At 62.2% G+C, this 13,230-nt stretch overlaps 1 long non-coding RNA gene across 2 annotated transcripts; it reads right to left on the bottom strand.

The window, feature by feature from the left end:
- Nucleotides 1–1,025: 1,025 nt before the first annotated feature.
- On the bottom strand, nucleotides 1,026–11,255 carry LOC135330040 (uncharacterized). 2 transcript variants are annotated; one of them, XR_010391791.1, is made up of 2 exons: nucleotides 11,176–11,255; nucleotides 1,026–1,499 (listed from the first exon to the last, which is right to left on the bottom strand). It is a non-coding gene; the product is annotated as an uncharacterized LOC135330040 (long non-coding RNA). The 2 variants fall into 2 exon arrangements; XR_010391792.1 differs by lacking the exon at nucleotides 11,176–11,255 and adding an exon at nucleotides 6,976–8,164.
- Between the last annotated feature and the right edge of the window lie 1,975 nt (nucleotides 11,256–13,230).

Below are 13,230 nucleotides of genomic sequence, written 5' to 3'. Positions count from 1 at the left end.
GTTTACACACAAATAAAGCACGACCCCGGTGCAGCAGCACGCGCGGGCAGGGGATGGGCCCCGGGTTACCCATGGGTAACCTGCTTCAACGGGGTTAATGCAACGTCTCTGCAGGTTCGGGAGGGGAAACGCCAGCGCGCGTGGGAGAGGAAGGGAATGCAAAGCGGGGCCAGGCGGTTCGGGGATGCTGCAGCGCGCTGCGGCTCGCCGGGGCCGGATCCGGCGGCGGGAGCCGTTTCGCCTCTCCCGGCAGGGAGCCGCGGGGAGCCCCGGCCCCGCGGCCGAACGCACCATTGCAGCGCGAAGGAGGGAAGGAAAGGGGCGGCAACGCACGGCTCTGCGCTTAACCCACCAGTTGCTCCTTGAGTAACCCACAGCGTCGAGCACGCGAGGTTGCAGCCCGCCGGGCACCGCGGAGGCCCGCCGGAGTCATTCAGAGAGGGCAGCAGCGGCTGAACTCGCGCTCACCCCCGCGCCGCCTGGGAAACGCTAACCGCAAGCCTGAAGTGAGCATCGCCAAAGCCGCACGGCCTTTTTTTTTTTGCTTTTCTTTTCTTTTTTTATAGCTCGGCCGCCGCGACGCTGCGCAGAGGCGTGCGCGGGGCTGCAGAAAGGGGAAGCGAGCGCGGCGGAGGGGCCTTCCCGCGGGGCTGCTCCGCTGCCGGCGGCTTCCAGCGCGAACCCGGCCCTCGTCTCCTCCAGCGCGACGTGCGGACGGAGAGGAGCTGCCGAGCGACATGGGTGAGCAGACGTGTTACACGCCCAAAGGAGAAATGAAGCCTGCCAACACACCTGAGCAAATCCGAGCTTCAGGTGCGAAGCAGAAGAGGTATTTTAGGGTGTCTGTCACCAAAAGCTCCCAGCCAACCTCCCCACCCGTGCAGCAGATGCTCCTCACCAAACGCATCCCGAGCGTGACCCGATCACCGTGCAACGCTCGCCCTTGGGGCTAGGAACCCGGTGCATGGAGCTGCACGCGCCCCGCGCCCCGCCGCGGCTCCAGAAGCAGCTACGGGGACGCGAGGTTTGGGCTCTGCTTTTTTTAATGGGTTCAAAAGCCGGTTTCCAGTGGCCAAGGCGGTGCCGCACGGGCAAGGAGCCCTTCCGGAGGAGAAGCGAAGCGGGGCGGCTTCGCTCGGCGCAGGGTGGTCTCCATCCCGGCTGGGGCAGCCGCCCCGCTTCGGCCGGGGGGGCTCGCTTGGGCCCCGGGAGCCCACAGCCGCCTGACGACCTCGGCGGCATCGCGACGCGAGCTGCAGAGCTGGTGATGGAGCGGGTGGCGAGGACGGAGGTGTGAACAGGGCTCAGAGCTGCGGTGGTGAGAAGACCTGAGGTGCAAAACAGCCGTCGCCTCTATCGCACCGCCGCCGCCGCGCACGTCGGTTCGGGCAGAAACACCCATTTCTCGGCAAACGACCCAAAACCGCCGGGCGCTGTGGGGAGCCGCCCGGCCGTCGTCTCGGCCCACGGGTCTTCTGCGGGGAGGAAGGCACCGAGCGCTGCAAAGGAAGGGACAAAGTCAACGTGCTGCGCGCGGCTCTGCTTCTAGCTCAGCTGCGGATCCCTCTTTGCCCAACGCATCCGTTTCTCCACGTGCCGATAGCTGCTCTCCCTGCACGTGGGGTACGCACACACATTTTGCATATATATTTTGCATACATATTTTGCATACACATTTCCTCTGGTTGGAAACGGGAGGAAAACGGGCGCCTTCGCGAGCGCGGAGCATCCCGAGCGCCTGCGTGGGAAAACGGGCAGCAGCAGCCGGTCCCCTCCGAGCAGCCGCTCCCGCGGTCCCCCCATCTCACAGGGAAGCGCTGCGAAACCGGCCAGAAAAATGAGGGGGCTCAGAGGAAAAATGAGGGGGATTTTCATTTCGCTTCCAGAGAATAAAGAGCAAAAGAGAGCTCGTTTGCTTCAGCAGAAAACTGAAAAAAAAAAAGCCTTGAAAAGCGCAGAAGAGGTTGTTGTGAGCGGAGGAGGAAGGAAGCAGAGTAGAACAGAGGAAGACGGGAGGAAATCGGTTTTTCATAAATCACAAAAAACGGGCCATTTCTGTGCAAAGCAGATAAACACTGATATTTTTCTTTACTGGAGTCCTTCCCCGCACAAAACCCCTTGGATTTTTAAATCAAACGCAAGACGAAAAGCTTCACGGGAAGGCGTCTCGGCTCCAGAAAGCGCACGGGCCGAACGGTTTGGTTCCTGCGCATTGCAGCGACGAGGCACGCGCTGTACGCGCACGGGCATATACAGGGATATTCGGAAACATGCTTTTTCCGGGAGAATACGCGGAAACACGAGCTCCTCCGTCAAGGCCAACGGGACAGAAAACGCAGCAGCCAAATCGCCCTCCTTTCCGGGAAGCCCCACGTCACCCCCTTGATGCTCATCAGAAAAGCAGAGATCCCTCACTTGGGAACAGGCATCTTTTAAACGTTAAACTTGCAAAAAACAGGTAGGAAGAGCAAAATCTTTGCGATCTCAATAAAATTCCCCTTTCCCTGCTTAAAGGTTTGGGGAAAAAAGGAGGCTCCACATGGGAGATACTCGGGTGCCTGTCCGGCTTTGGCCGCCGCTTCTCCTGGGTGCAGGTCTCCGCTTCACACAGGGTTTTAGGGATGTCCCCGCTGTGTCACCCCGCGGTGACAAGCCTCCAGGACCACCAGCCAGGTCACACTAACCCTGCTGCTGCGAGCGAAGGTGGATCCGCGCTGTCCTGCTGCTCCTCCGGACTCACCAGCAAGCCCCTACGTTGCTCGCAATAAAAGTGAGACGGGCCCAACACTGTCCTAATTCAGTCTGATGTAAATCACAATTAATTTAACTGATGTGATTAAAATTGCGCTGGTGTTAAATGGGCAAATAATAAGATCAGAATCCAAAAGTCTTAGTCCATAACGAACAGCTCTAGGCGACGCACCTCGCTAGTGACGCCTTCCTGAATCCCCCGCGTCCGGAGCCACGGAGCTTCACTCCCAACGCGACAGAGATCTCCTGCGTGGAGAGACGGCCGTGGGAAACGCGGAGGGAACGCGCCGTCGAGGCACGGCCACGCAGCCAAGCACACAAACCAGCAGACTTCAGACAGCTTTGTGCATGGCACAGCTCCAGTAATCGAGGGTTTTTTTTTTCCCCCCTGGCGTCAGATTTAATGCTGACACAGCATTTGGTAACACGAGCCTGCAGGAAGGAAAATTCCCTGCTTTTTGCAAGCAAAGTCCCTGGCGAGCTTAACGTGGGCCCCGCGCCGAGCCCCGGGGGGGAGGACGCGTCTGCAAGCCCCAGGGCAGCGGGCAGCACGCGCAGAGGCAGCAGCAGGAGAAAACCACCAGTTGAGCCGTGAGCAAAGGGTCTCCCAAAAAAAAGGCAGGCGACAGCCTCCCAGGAGAGTCCCTCTCCGATGCACGGGCCTGCCAACGCGACGTTGCGGACGGACGAGTCCTTGCTGGCAAACGCCCGCCGGCCGGTGCAGCCCAGGAGGCCTTGCCGTCACCTTGCAAACTCCCCGATTAGATTTTAATGCCTCGAACCAAATCCGGGAGCCACCGCGCCGGGAGCGCTTCTGCAGCCGCCTCCCGGCTTTGCCCCCTCCGAGGCGACAGCGAAGCGCTGGACGCGCAGCCCTTTCTGCGTTTCCTCTCCTAGCATCAGTTTTCCGGGCGGTGCTTCCCGCTCTGCTGCAGCCAGGAGCGGGAGCATCACTCCGTGCACTTCTTTCCCGCAAGAACGGGCAGGAAAACGGTGCCCCGTCCCGCCTGCCGGGGATTTCAAGCCCGAGGAGCTGCGCTTGCTTCGGCCCAAGGGGGAAAACACCTAAACTTCACAGCATCGCACGGTCGGTGCACGCGTATTTGTTTCCATCTGCTCAATTAAGAAAAAAAAAAAAATCGAGAAACGCCGCTTTTCTCCCATTTCCATGCTTGGCTAAAACCGCCCTGCTCTTGTGCGCGGAGCCAGCGCCCACCCGGCTGCAGGTGCCCGGCACCCGCGGGACCCTAAACCCCCAACCTCCTCCCAGGCGGGCGCAGGGGTGCAACGGAGCGACCGCAGGGATTGCACACGCCGGCTCCTCCCAAGAGGGTCATTCACCTCTCTGACTTCCTGCTCTTATATATTCGCAGACCTTTAAGAGCAGGTCCCGCCGGGGGCTGCTCCGGGAAGGCACGTCTGCGTACTCGGGTGCTTTTCTCTCCCTTTTCACCTAGGGCTTTTGATTCTTTGGCTTTTTCATCTTTTTGGCATGCTCCTCTCGCACGGTCTCCTCTCGCACGGTCTCAGCTCCGGCGCGGTACCCGGGACCCTGCAAACGGGCAGCGCCGCGGGGCTGCATCTCCCGGCCACCGACGCGGGCAGCGGCCGGAGCCTCCGGCGGTGCAGGTGGCTTTTTAAGCAAAAAAAATTCTCAGCTCCTCCAGCGACACTTCTTTCCTCACCTATATTAATCAGTGTGCCAGCTAAAAAAAAAAAAAATCGACTTATTTGACAAAACCATGCAGCCGGGGCTGGTTCCCTCAAGGGCTGCTAAGGCCCACAGAAGACCACAGCTTTCCAGTTCGATGGCACCGAAACCGGTGCGTGATCCTGCCCTCGGCCAGGTTCTCAGGACGCCTATAACCCTTTATGTCTTTACAGCACGCGTGTTCCCTCCTTTTTATTATTCTGACACAAACAAAACAACCGTGCCATTATCCTATTACTGACACTGCTAATAAAAAAGCCATTAAAATGCCATTGCAATGACATTGTGGTCACCTCTCTACCAAAAAACTGCAGCGGCGCTGGGCGAAGCTCTGCCCGTCGCTGCTGAGGCACCTTCGGGTGGCTGAGCCTCACCATCCCTTCGTGGTCCCTGACTTTGGCCACTGAAACGCGCCTGCCACCCGGCCGGCGACGGCCCTGCAGCCTCGCGGCAGGGGATCGTGGATGCACATCGGCCAAAGTCATTAGTCATTGACGGCCTCGCTGAAAAAGCTCTCGGCATCGCCGCAGCAGTGATGAGCAGAGGTATCGCTGCTCCTCAAAGCACCCCGGGGCTGGAGGAAGGAGCACGCCAAGGTGGCTTCTCACCCGATCCACGTACGGGAGCATCGGCCGCGGGCAAACGCCTAGGCTCCGGCACGCTGGGGACAGACAGCTATCGTAACGTGTGAAAAAGCAGAAGCGATGGAGCGGCGGCCAGCAAGCACAGTAAATAGCCGAGTCTGTTATTCTGCGTTATAAACTGCCAGCTCATGTTTTCGGTTTCTTTCTGCTGCCATCAAAACGTGTCTGCTGCAAATTAACGCAATGCCTCAGTTTTCCAAGCCCGCAGTTCCTACGAGAGTCCTGATTGCAGTTTATAGGCAATTCCCTGGTTTCCCCATGGCGAAGCTTGGTCCTGGCCGGGAGGTCGCTGCCAAAGCCGGCCCTGCGGCTGCGAGCTTCCGCAGGGACAGTGCCAGGCGCGGGAGCACCCGGGGATGCGACGGCGGCTTTAGCTGCGGCTTGAATCAGGCCAGCAACCGGACAAAAACAGCAGCGAAGCAAAACCAGGCACGTGGGAAAAAGAAAAGCCAAGCCGGGCCCGTGGGAAAACGCCGGCCCCAGGGAGCTGAGCAACCCCGATGGCTTCATCCGCCGCGAGCGCGGGGACGCGCGGCCGTCGCACCTCCGGCCCGCCACGATGCTCTTCGAGGTATTTAACGGGAAACCTTTTCTTCTGCCCGCGCTGCCTACGAGTCGCACTTACCCAGGTCATTTCTCGCTCTCGAGGGAGCCGGGGCAGGAGAGATGCGCCACAGGGCAGGCAGACCGGTTAACACGGGGTTAAAGTAGCAAGATAAAAATAAAGCTAAATTACTAAGTAAATAAAGCTGGGAAACAAGGGCCGTAGCACAACTCCAGCAACAAAGCGCTAGTAGGTCCTGCTAAACGGTCATAATTAAATCATACATACCCCCATTTGCAAGCTATTACACTATACAGCAGGATTAATTTAGCAAGAGGGTTCAAATTATATACGGGTGCGTTTTATAATACGCGGGCATCGGAGCAGCTTTCTGCGTACGCAGCTTGGCAGTCACCGTCGTGCCTGCTATTAGCCGGCGGTTAGCTGGATACGAAGCCGCGTGCCTAACATGTTAGTGTGCAAACACGGGGGCTAGTCCAAACCTTCCTGTGAATCTGCTTTTTTAGCAGAAAACCGAGTTTTTGACTCCCGCTGCCTTCCAGTCCAGCTTCTCTCTAGAGCTCTGGATAAACCTCTTGCCATCCTTGGTGCTCCAAGGGCAAGAGGGGCGAAAGGCGCCGCGTCCAGCCCACGCCGAAGCCCCCGGCACGCGCAGCTCTGGTGCAAAACTGGCCTCATCCGGGGCCCGGATGGAGCCCGGGATGCTCCCTGCAGCCCGAGGGCTCGTCCCCGGGGAAGCAGCCGTGCGAGGGGGGACGGGCCGATGGGACACGTCCGCCCGGCACCGAGCGGGACGGGGAAGAGGCGAGAGAGACGGCTGGGAGAGATGGACTTCAACAAGCAGAAACGCAATCTTGGAAAAATCCTCTAGATTAATTCTGTGTTTATGCTGGGTAGGAGACAGCGTTCTCCAGCATCCTCCAAACAGGCTAAACAAAAGCCGAGCCAACGACGCGGCTCTCACGAGCGAGGCCGCCAGCGCGGGACCCGGCTTGGCTGGGGCACGGCCCCGAGAGCCGCGGCCGGGAAGCGGCAGCGCCGCAACGGGAACGGGCTGAGCATCGGAAAACAGGAAGAAAAGCACTTAGCAGATGTTTTTCTCTCAAAATAAGGCAGCGGCGCTGGGAAGCTCGGAGGCACCCATTGCGTGCCGCGCTCGGAGGCGGCGGCCGGGATCCTGCCACAGCCCACGGCAAAGCCGACGGGGGACCTTGGCCAAGCCGGGGCTTCGCTCAGCCCCTCGGCGCCCGCGGTCAGGTCCCTCGAGCAGACGCAAAGCCTGGGCGACGGTGGAGGCCACTAACCTGTGATGGGACATGTCAACTCCTGCCACCAACGCTCCTTGCATCTGCAGGCGGCAAGGAAAGCCCTTATCCGCTCTCTCCAACAGACGTGCTCATTAGCAACAACGCGGGAACACAAATGATTGGAGACATCTCCACTGATTCAGGAAAAAACAGTTTCCTCTGGCATACGCAGTAGAGAGCATAAACTGGAAAAGCAAAAAGCCACCGTTGCTCATAGCGCGCTGTACTTCACGTGCCGAAACCCATAAAAAATAGTTACAGCTGCAGCGCAGCTACTCACGCAGCTGGACATAAAGTAGCACAGTCGCTGCAAGGAAATATCCCAGCAGCACCATTAAAACAGGCTGTATTTTATTCCCAGAGCCGCTTCCAGCCCCCCCACAACACAGACGCCCGAGAGAGCATCCCCCGAGCCGGCGCGGGGCTCGTGCTGCGCTGCGGGCGCTGGCGCTGGGCCTGCAGCACCTCCTGCACCGCACAAGCTGGTTCATTTGCGCTGCACGTTCGACACAAGCGAAGTCACTCCTGTTATCACGGAGCTGTCACACGTTACGCTGCTGCCGACCGCAGGGCATGCTCGGAGGAAGGTGAGGCAACCGCTGCAGAAGTGTCGGCTGTTTTGCACACTCCTGTTCGGTGTTTCAGGAAAGAGGCTTTCAAAACCGAGCGGTTGCTGTCATGTTTACTGACCTCCCGAGGAAGGCTTGGCTGCGCCCAAGCAGGTTAAAAATACCAGCGTGCAAAAGCGAGCGCGGCCCCGGGAGGCTGCGCCCAGGCTGCCGCCCGCCGCGGTCTGAACTCCAAGGGTCGAGCGCCCCGACCCAATCCCGCCTCGCCGGCTAATCTCTCCCGCCGCCTTATCTCAACGCGGACATATGCTGCTTCCTCGGCTGCTCGGCCGAATGCCCTCTTCGGAGCAGCAGCTGTGCAGCCGGGCAGGGGGGCAAGGCGGTTTTACGGGATCGCTTCCCCGTGGCGAGCGGCAGGACCGGTTTGGCAGCTCGCGCTGGTTTACTGGTGGAAAACAGGGTGTTTACAGGGAGAGCAAGGGAGCGAGCGCTGTGCTGGGCTCAGCCGTGGGGCGATGCACGGCACGGCAGCGGGGTGCCCTGGCGTCGCACGGGCCGGGGGACCCTCCGCACGCACCGGGGTCGCTCGAGCATCCCGAGCATCCCGAGCACCTCGAGCATCCCGAGCATCCCCTGAGCATCCTCTGAGCATCCTCCAAGCATCCCCTGAGCATCCTCTGAGCATCCTCCGAGCATCCCCGCACCCCTCCGCAGCGGCAGCCAGCGCCGCCTGCGATGCCCGGCCAGGCACCGCGGGGGAGCACGAGCTGCTCCCAGCCGGATCCTCACGGCAGCTCTCAGTCTCAGCAGCGTAAGGAAGAGCCGTGGGCACGTTTTGCTAAAAAATAAATGCGAAGGGGCTCTGCGAGGCGAAGGGGACCGGCCCAAACCCCAGCCAGGCGGGGAGCACTTCCGTGGCAGCCGAGCGGCTCCGGGACGAGGCGGGGGCCACCCGCTTCTCCCTGCAAACCGGCATCTCGGAGCAAAGGAAGCAAAAACAAGCATTTTTGTGATGAACAACCTCATGGGTTTCAGACCCACAGAAACTAAAATACAATCTGAATCTTGGGAATCTGGCCGTGCATCACGCACCAAAAACAAACCTAAACCAAACCAGCCCGGACCACACTACGCTGAAGATTTTCCAGCTGTTTTCCCAGATGTGGAGGGAGAACAGACTCCCCCGTAGCTGGGCACGAGTGACCGTGCCCCCCTGGTGCTTCCCGCGGTGGGACGGGCTCGGCCTGCCCCCAGCCTCCTCCCGGGGCGCCCGTCGCCGCTCGAGGCATTTTGGGGCACTGCCCTACTTGCTTTTCCCCGGAGCGATCTACCCGAGCGCGCTGCAGCACGGGGCTGCGGCCGGCAAGCGTCCGTAGCTGCTGCGGGGCGATAAGGGCGGCCGCAGCTCGGGAGGGCGCAGGAAAGGGTGGGACGGGCGTCAGCGCCGGCACGGCGGGGACAAACAGGAGGTGGCAGCCCGCGGCGCCCCACGGAGCGGAGATGCTGCCGGGCCGCGGCACCCGCCCCCAGCGCCCGCGTTTCGTGCTTGCAGCCCTTTCCCCGTGGCACGGCCCACGCGACACCTCGGGGGCCGGAGGAAGGAAAAGAGACCGGGAACAGCCGCGGGCTCCTCCAGTGCTGCGGGCAAAGCGCTGCTCAGAGCCTGGGGTAGCCGAGCTCGGCGCGCGCGTTTCCCCCGACGGCTGGGTCCGGTCGCCCTGCTGTGACCAGCAGCTCTGCGCCACCACCCCGAGAGGCCTCCTCCAAGGCGTCTTGGAGCTGCTGAGCTTTTCCCGGGATTCCTCAGGATCCGGGAGCTCCTCAGAGCATCGCAGCCCCCCGCCAGCAGCGACGGTCGGGGTCTCCTAGCCGAGCACCTCCTGCAAAACCCCCGCGTGCGGGTGGTGGTGGGGGGCCCTCGAGGTGTCACCCTGAAGGGCGTCTCCAAGGCTGGAGACCACGTGGACTGCGGCCAGCGGGACGGGGTGGACCCCACAGCCCAGCCACGCCACGGTCCTGCATCCCGCAGCATCCCCCAGCCCCGCCGGGGAGGGCCCCGCGCGGCGCCCGCTGCCTCTCCTCGCCCGCCGCGGGCAGGAACCCGCGGGGTGGCCCTCGCCGCACGGGTCCCGCGGGTGCCAGTGCCCTCTGCCGTCACGGCAGCGGCGAGCGGGGCCCCGCGCGGGCCCTCGTCCCCCGCAGCCACGCGCACGGCGCCGGTCGCCCTCCCAGCCGCCTCTCGGCCCGGGAGGCTGGTTAGTTTGAAGCTCGGGATGCACCTGGCGCAGCAAGGATGCCTGTGTCTTTATACGCATATACATCTATATATAACCCGTCTCTATAGGCGACGGAGATACCCTGCAGCATGGGAAAGTCCCCTGGGAAATGCACCGTCTCCGCTCACTCCTGCATTGGAGGGGCGAGCGTGCGGCCGCGTGCGCCGAAGCCGGCCGGCCCCTTCCCGCTGGTGATGGCACCGGGATGCTGCCGGCACCGGGCCGCCCGCGCTGCTCCCGGGAAGTTACCTTCCCAAACACACAGCTCTGCTCCGAAAGCTTCCGTGGGGAAGCCGGTGGGAAGGTTACTGCACGCAGGGTGTTGGTGCTGACGGCTGCGGCGCCCGGACCCGTCCGCTGCTGCAAAACGCGCGAGGCTCCGGCACTGCTGCCGCCGGCATCGCTGCTGCGGGACCCCGCGGTCCCAACCGCCGCGCGGGCAGAAACGCAGCGGGATGGGGCGGGTCCCCGAGGGAGAAGTGGGAAAAGCACCTTCTCCAAAACAACCGGACCTGAAGATTTGAACACTCAGAAATTTAACGGGCGACTGGTCCCAAGCCGGCGCCAGGGGCAGATCCCCTGCAGCGCAAGCCGGTGCCGGTCTCCAAGGTGTGCGGAGCGGAGAAGCCGTGCGTGAGCCAAGTCCATCCGACACCTGGTCCTGCCCAGCCCGCGCGGTTTCGCCAGCTCCGTGCCCGTCTCCGGGGCTCCCGGCCCGGCACCTCGTCTCCAGGCACCGCCTGCCCAGGACGGGTGCAGCCTCGGCGTCACCCCTCGCCTTGTCCCTTGCCCCGGTGGCCTCCCCGCTCACGCACCCCCTGCCATGGCCCCGGCGGCCCTCGGCCTCCTCCAGCCCAAGCCCCCTCCTCGCCTCCCAGAGCCGCGCTAAGGCTTGACCCGGTGCCGAGCAGAAGGGAGGGAAGCCTGGAATTCAGGATAATTCGGGCAAATCAGCTTATGTTAAAGCAACGCTCCTTCGCCGAGCCGCGCTCCCTTCCCGAGTGTAACCTCCTACTCCAAGGGGAGGGGGCGGCCCGAGGCAGCGCCGCGCCGGGAAACGGCTCCCACGACCGTCCCCGCCGTGGGGAAAGGGTCTCCCGCGGCCGGAGAGCGATAAACCGGCACCGCCGCGGGGTAAACTAACGCCACGGTGAGGGGCGGCGGGGGGGCGCCCGCCGGGCGGGGGGTCCCCACGGCCCGCCGGGGCCTCGGGCAGCGCCGCCTTCCTCCTCCTCCTCCTCCTCCTCCTCCTCCTCCTCCTCCTCCTCCTCCTCCTCCTCCTCCCCGCCCGGGGGTCTCCCGCCCGGACCCCCCCGGCTCCCCTGCCCGGGCTCCCCCCGGCCGTCCCCTACCTGCCGGCAGCCCCCGCGCTCCGCGCCGCCGCCCCGCTCCGCTCTGGCCCCGCGCGGCGCTTTCGCTTTCCCTTTCCCTGCGCCGCGCCGGCCTCCCCCCGCGGGCGGGGCGGCCCCGGCCCCACCGCCCCCCCGAGCCGCCCCCCGAGCCGCCCCGGCGCCGTTCCCACGCGCGCCCCCCTCCCGGCGCCGTTCCCACGCGCGCTCCCCTCCCGGGCCGTTCCCACGCGCACCGGGCCGTTCCCACGCGCGCTCCCGGGGCCGTTCCCACGCGCTCTCGGGGCCGTTCCCACGCGCACCGGGCCGTTCCCACGCGCGCTCCCGGGGCCGTTCCCACGCGCACCGGGCCGTTCCCACGCGCGCTCCCCTCCCGGGCCGTTCCCACGCGCTCCCGGCCGTTCCCACGCACTCCCGGGGCCGTTCCCACGCGCGCCCGGCCGTTCCCACGCGCGCTCCCCTCCCGGGCCGTTCCCACGCGCTCCCGGGGCCGTTCCCACGCGCGCTCCCGGCGGGGGAGCGCAGACCCAACCGCGGCCTTTCCGCTGCCGCCTTCCCCGGGGAGGCCGGAGCCCCCGGAGCCGAGCCGCGCTCAGCCTGATCCCCCCCCGGCAACGCAGAGCCGCCGCGGTACCGCCAGCATCATCGGCGTCCCTCCACGAGCACGAGGGTCACTGCAAACCTGGGCTTATAGGTAAAACACAGCCCTAGGGAGAACAACACGGGCTTGCTCTGAAGTTAGTCGTCTTTGCAAAATCAGTATTTTCACTTTCTGCCAACAGAGGTGAACTTTTTTTGTGGGAAATTTAGAAGAGAATTATTTTCTTCATCATTTTGTCAAAAAAAAAATCAAGAAAAAACAGCCATTTTTGTTACCTCTCGTGAAAAGAAAATTGTCAGCAAACATGAAAAGGAAAACCTGCAGCTTGATTAAGCTGCGACAGAAAGAGGCTGCGTGTGCAAAAACAAGTGCTGTGAAATGATTGTGAGATGTGACGGTGATTTGGGAGCAGGAAAAGGATGGAATACGACGGCGGGAGCAGCAGCCCCTCGCTGAACCAGCGATGCCTGGTCCATCCGCCCCCCAGCTGGTCCCAGTTACGGTGCCTGGGGCGGCCGGGAGGAAGGGCTTCTGCGCGGCTGCCTTCGCCCGTGCTCCGCTGCCGGCTCCGGGAAGCAGGGTGCCGTTATGGGAACGCTCCTTTAACGACCGCATCCTGCAAAACCATTTCTTCGGGAATTTAATCCGTTAGCCTGCGTTCTTGGGCATTTCCTGCTTATCACTCCTCTTACGTACCCTGCCTCTGGGTAAGCACAATTTGGGAACTAGGGGCACAAAAGTGGGTTCTCAACTCCTTTTTCCCTTTCCCAGAAGCGCTCCGTGTCAACGAATCGTTATCCTTATTTCACGGGTGGAAACGCAGAGCCGTGGGAAGAGGAATCACCTGCCTAAGGGAGCGGCCTGAGTCCTGGTGCAAAGTCCTGTCGACCGCAGAGGTGGCCGCAAGGCACCTGGGACTCTAAATCACTTGGTTCACACGGCGACTTGTCACCTGAATTCCACCTGCTGATGGGACTCTTGAGAACAGCACGGCAAAACCTCAGTCACCGTCCCGCAGGCAGCGGCAGGGTATTTGCGGGGCTCAGCCGGGTGCTTAGTCCTGTAAAAGCACCGCAGGTGGATTCCAGGTGCCCCATTCTCTTCTCCTCCTACTTTCCTACCGTTTTACTGAATTGAAGAGGAAGAAAATACTAGTAGCAGCCCAGGTTTTAAAAATAGCGCCTCTGAGTTTGGACCAAGCTCTGCAAACTACTTTTCTTCATAAAAAATTTTGTGAAGAACCAAATGTGCAATTAGAAAAATTATAGCTCTAATGATAACTTCTCCTTTATCCCTGTAAATGCCGTTTGTCTTTGCACAGGAAAGCAGCTCGGCTCCACGCCCCCCGAGCCCTGCTGCCGCATCGCCAGCAGGTACCGAGGAGCTAAGGCCCCCCCGCTCGAGCGGGATGCACACGCCGAAGGAGCCACCACCGCGGTCACACTTTGCCTCTCATC

This window comes from Dromaius novaehollandiae, chromosome 15 (assembly GCF_036370855.1).
Source record: "Dromaius novaehollandiae isolate bDroNov1 chromosome 15, bDroNov1.hap1, whole genome shotgun sequence".
Taxonomy (NCBI): domain Eukaryota; kingdom Metazoa; phylum Chordata; class Aves; order Casuariiformes; family Dromaiidae; genus Dromaius; species Dromaius novaehollandiae.
The sequence above is the reverse complement of the archived record's forward strand: the minus strand, read 5'-3'. Positions and strand labels throughout refer to the sequence as shown.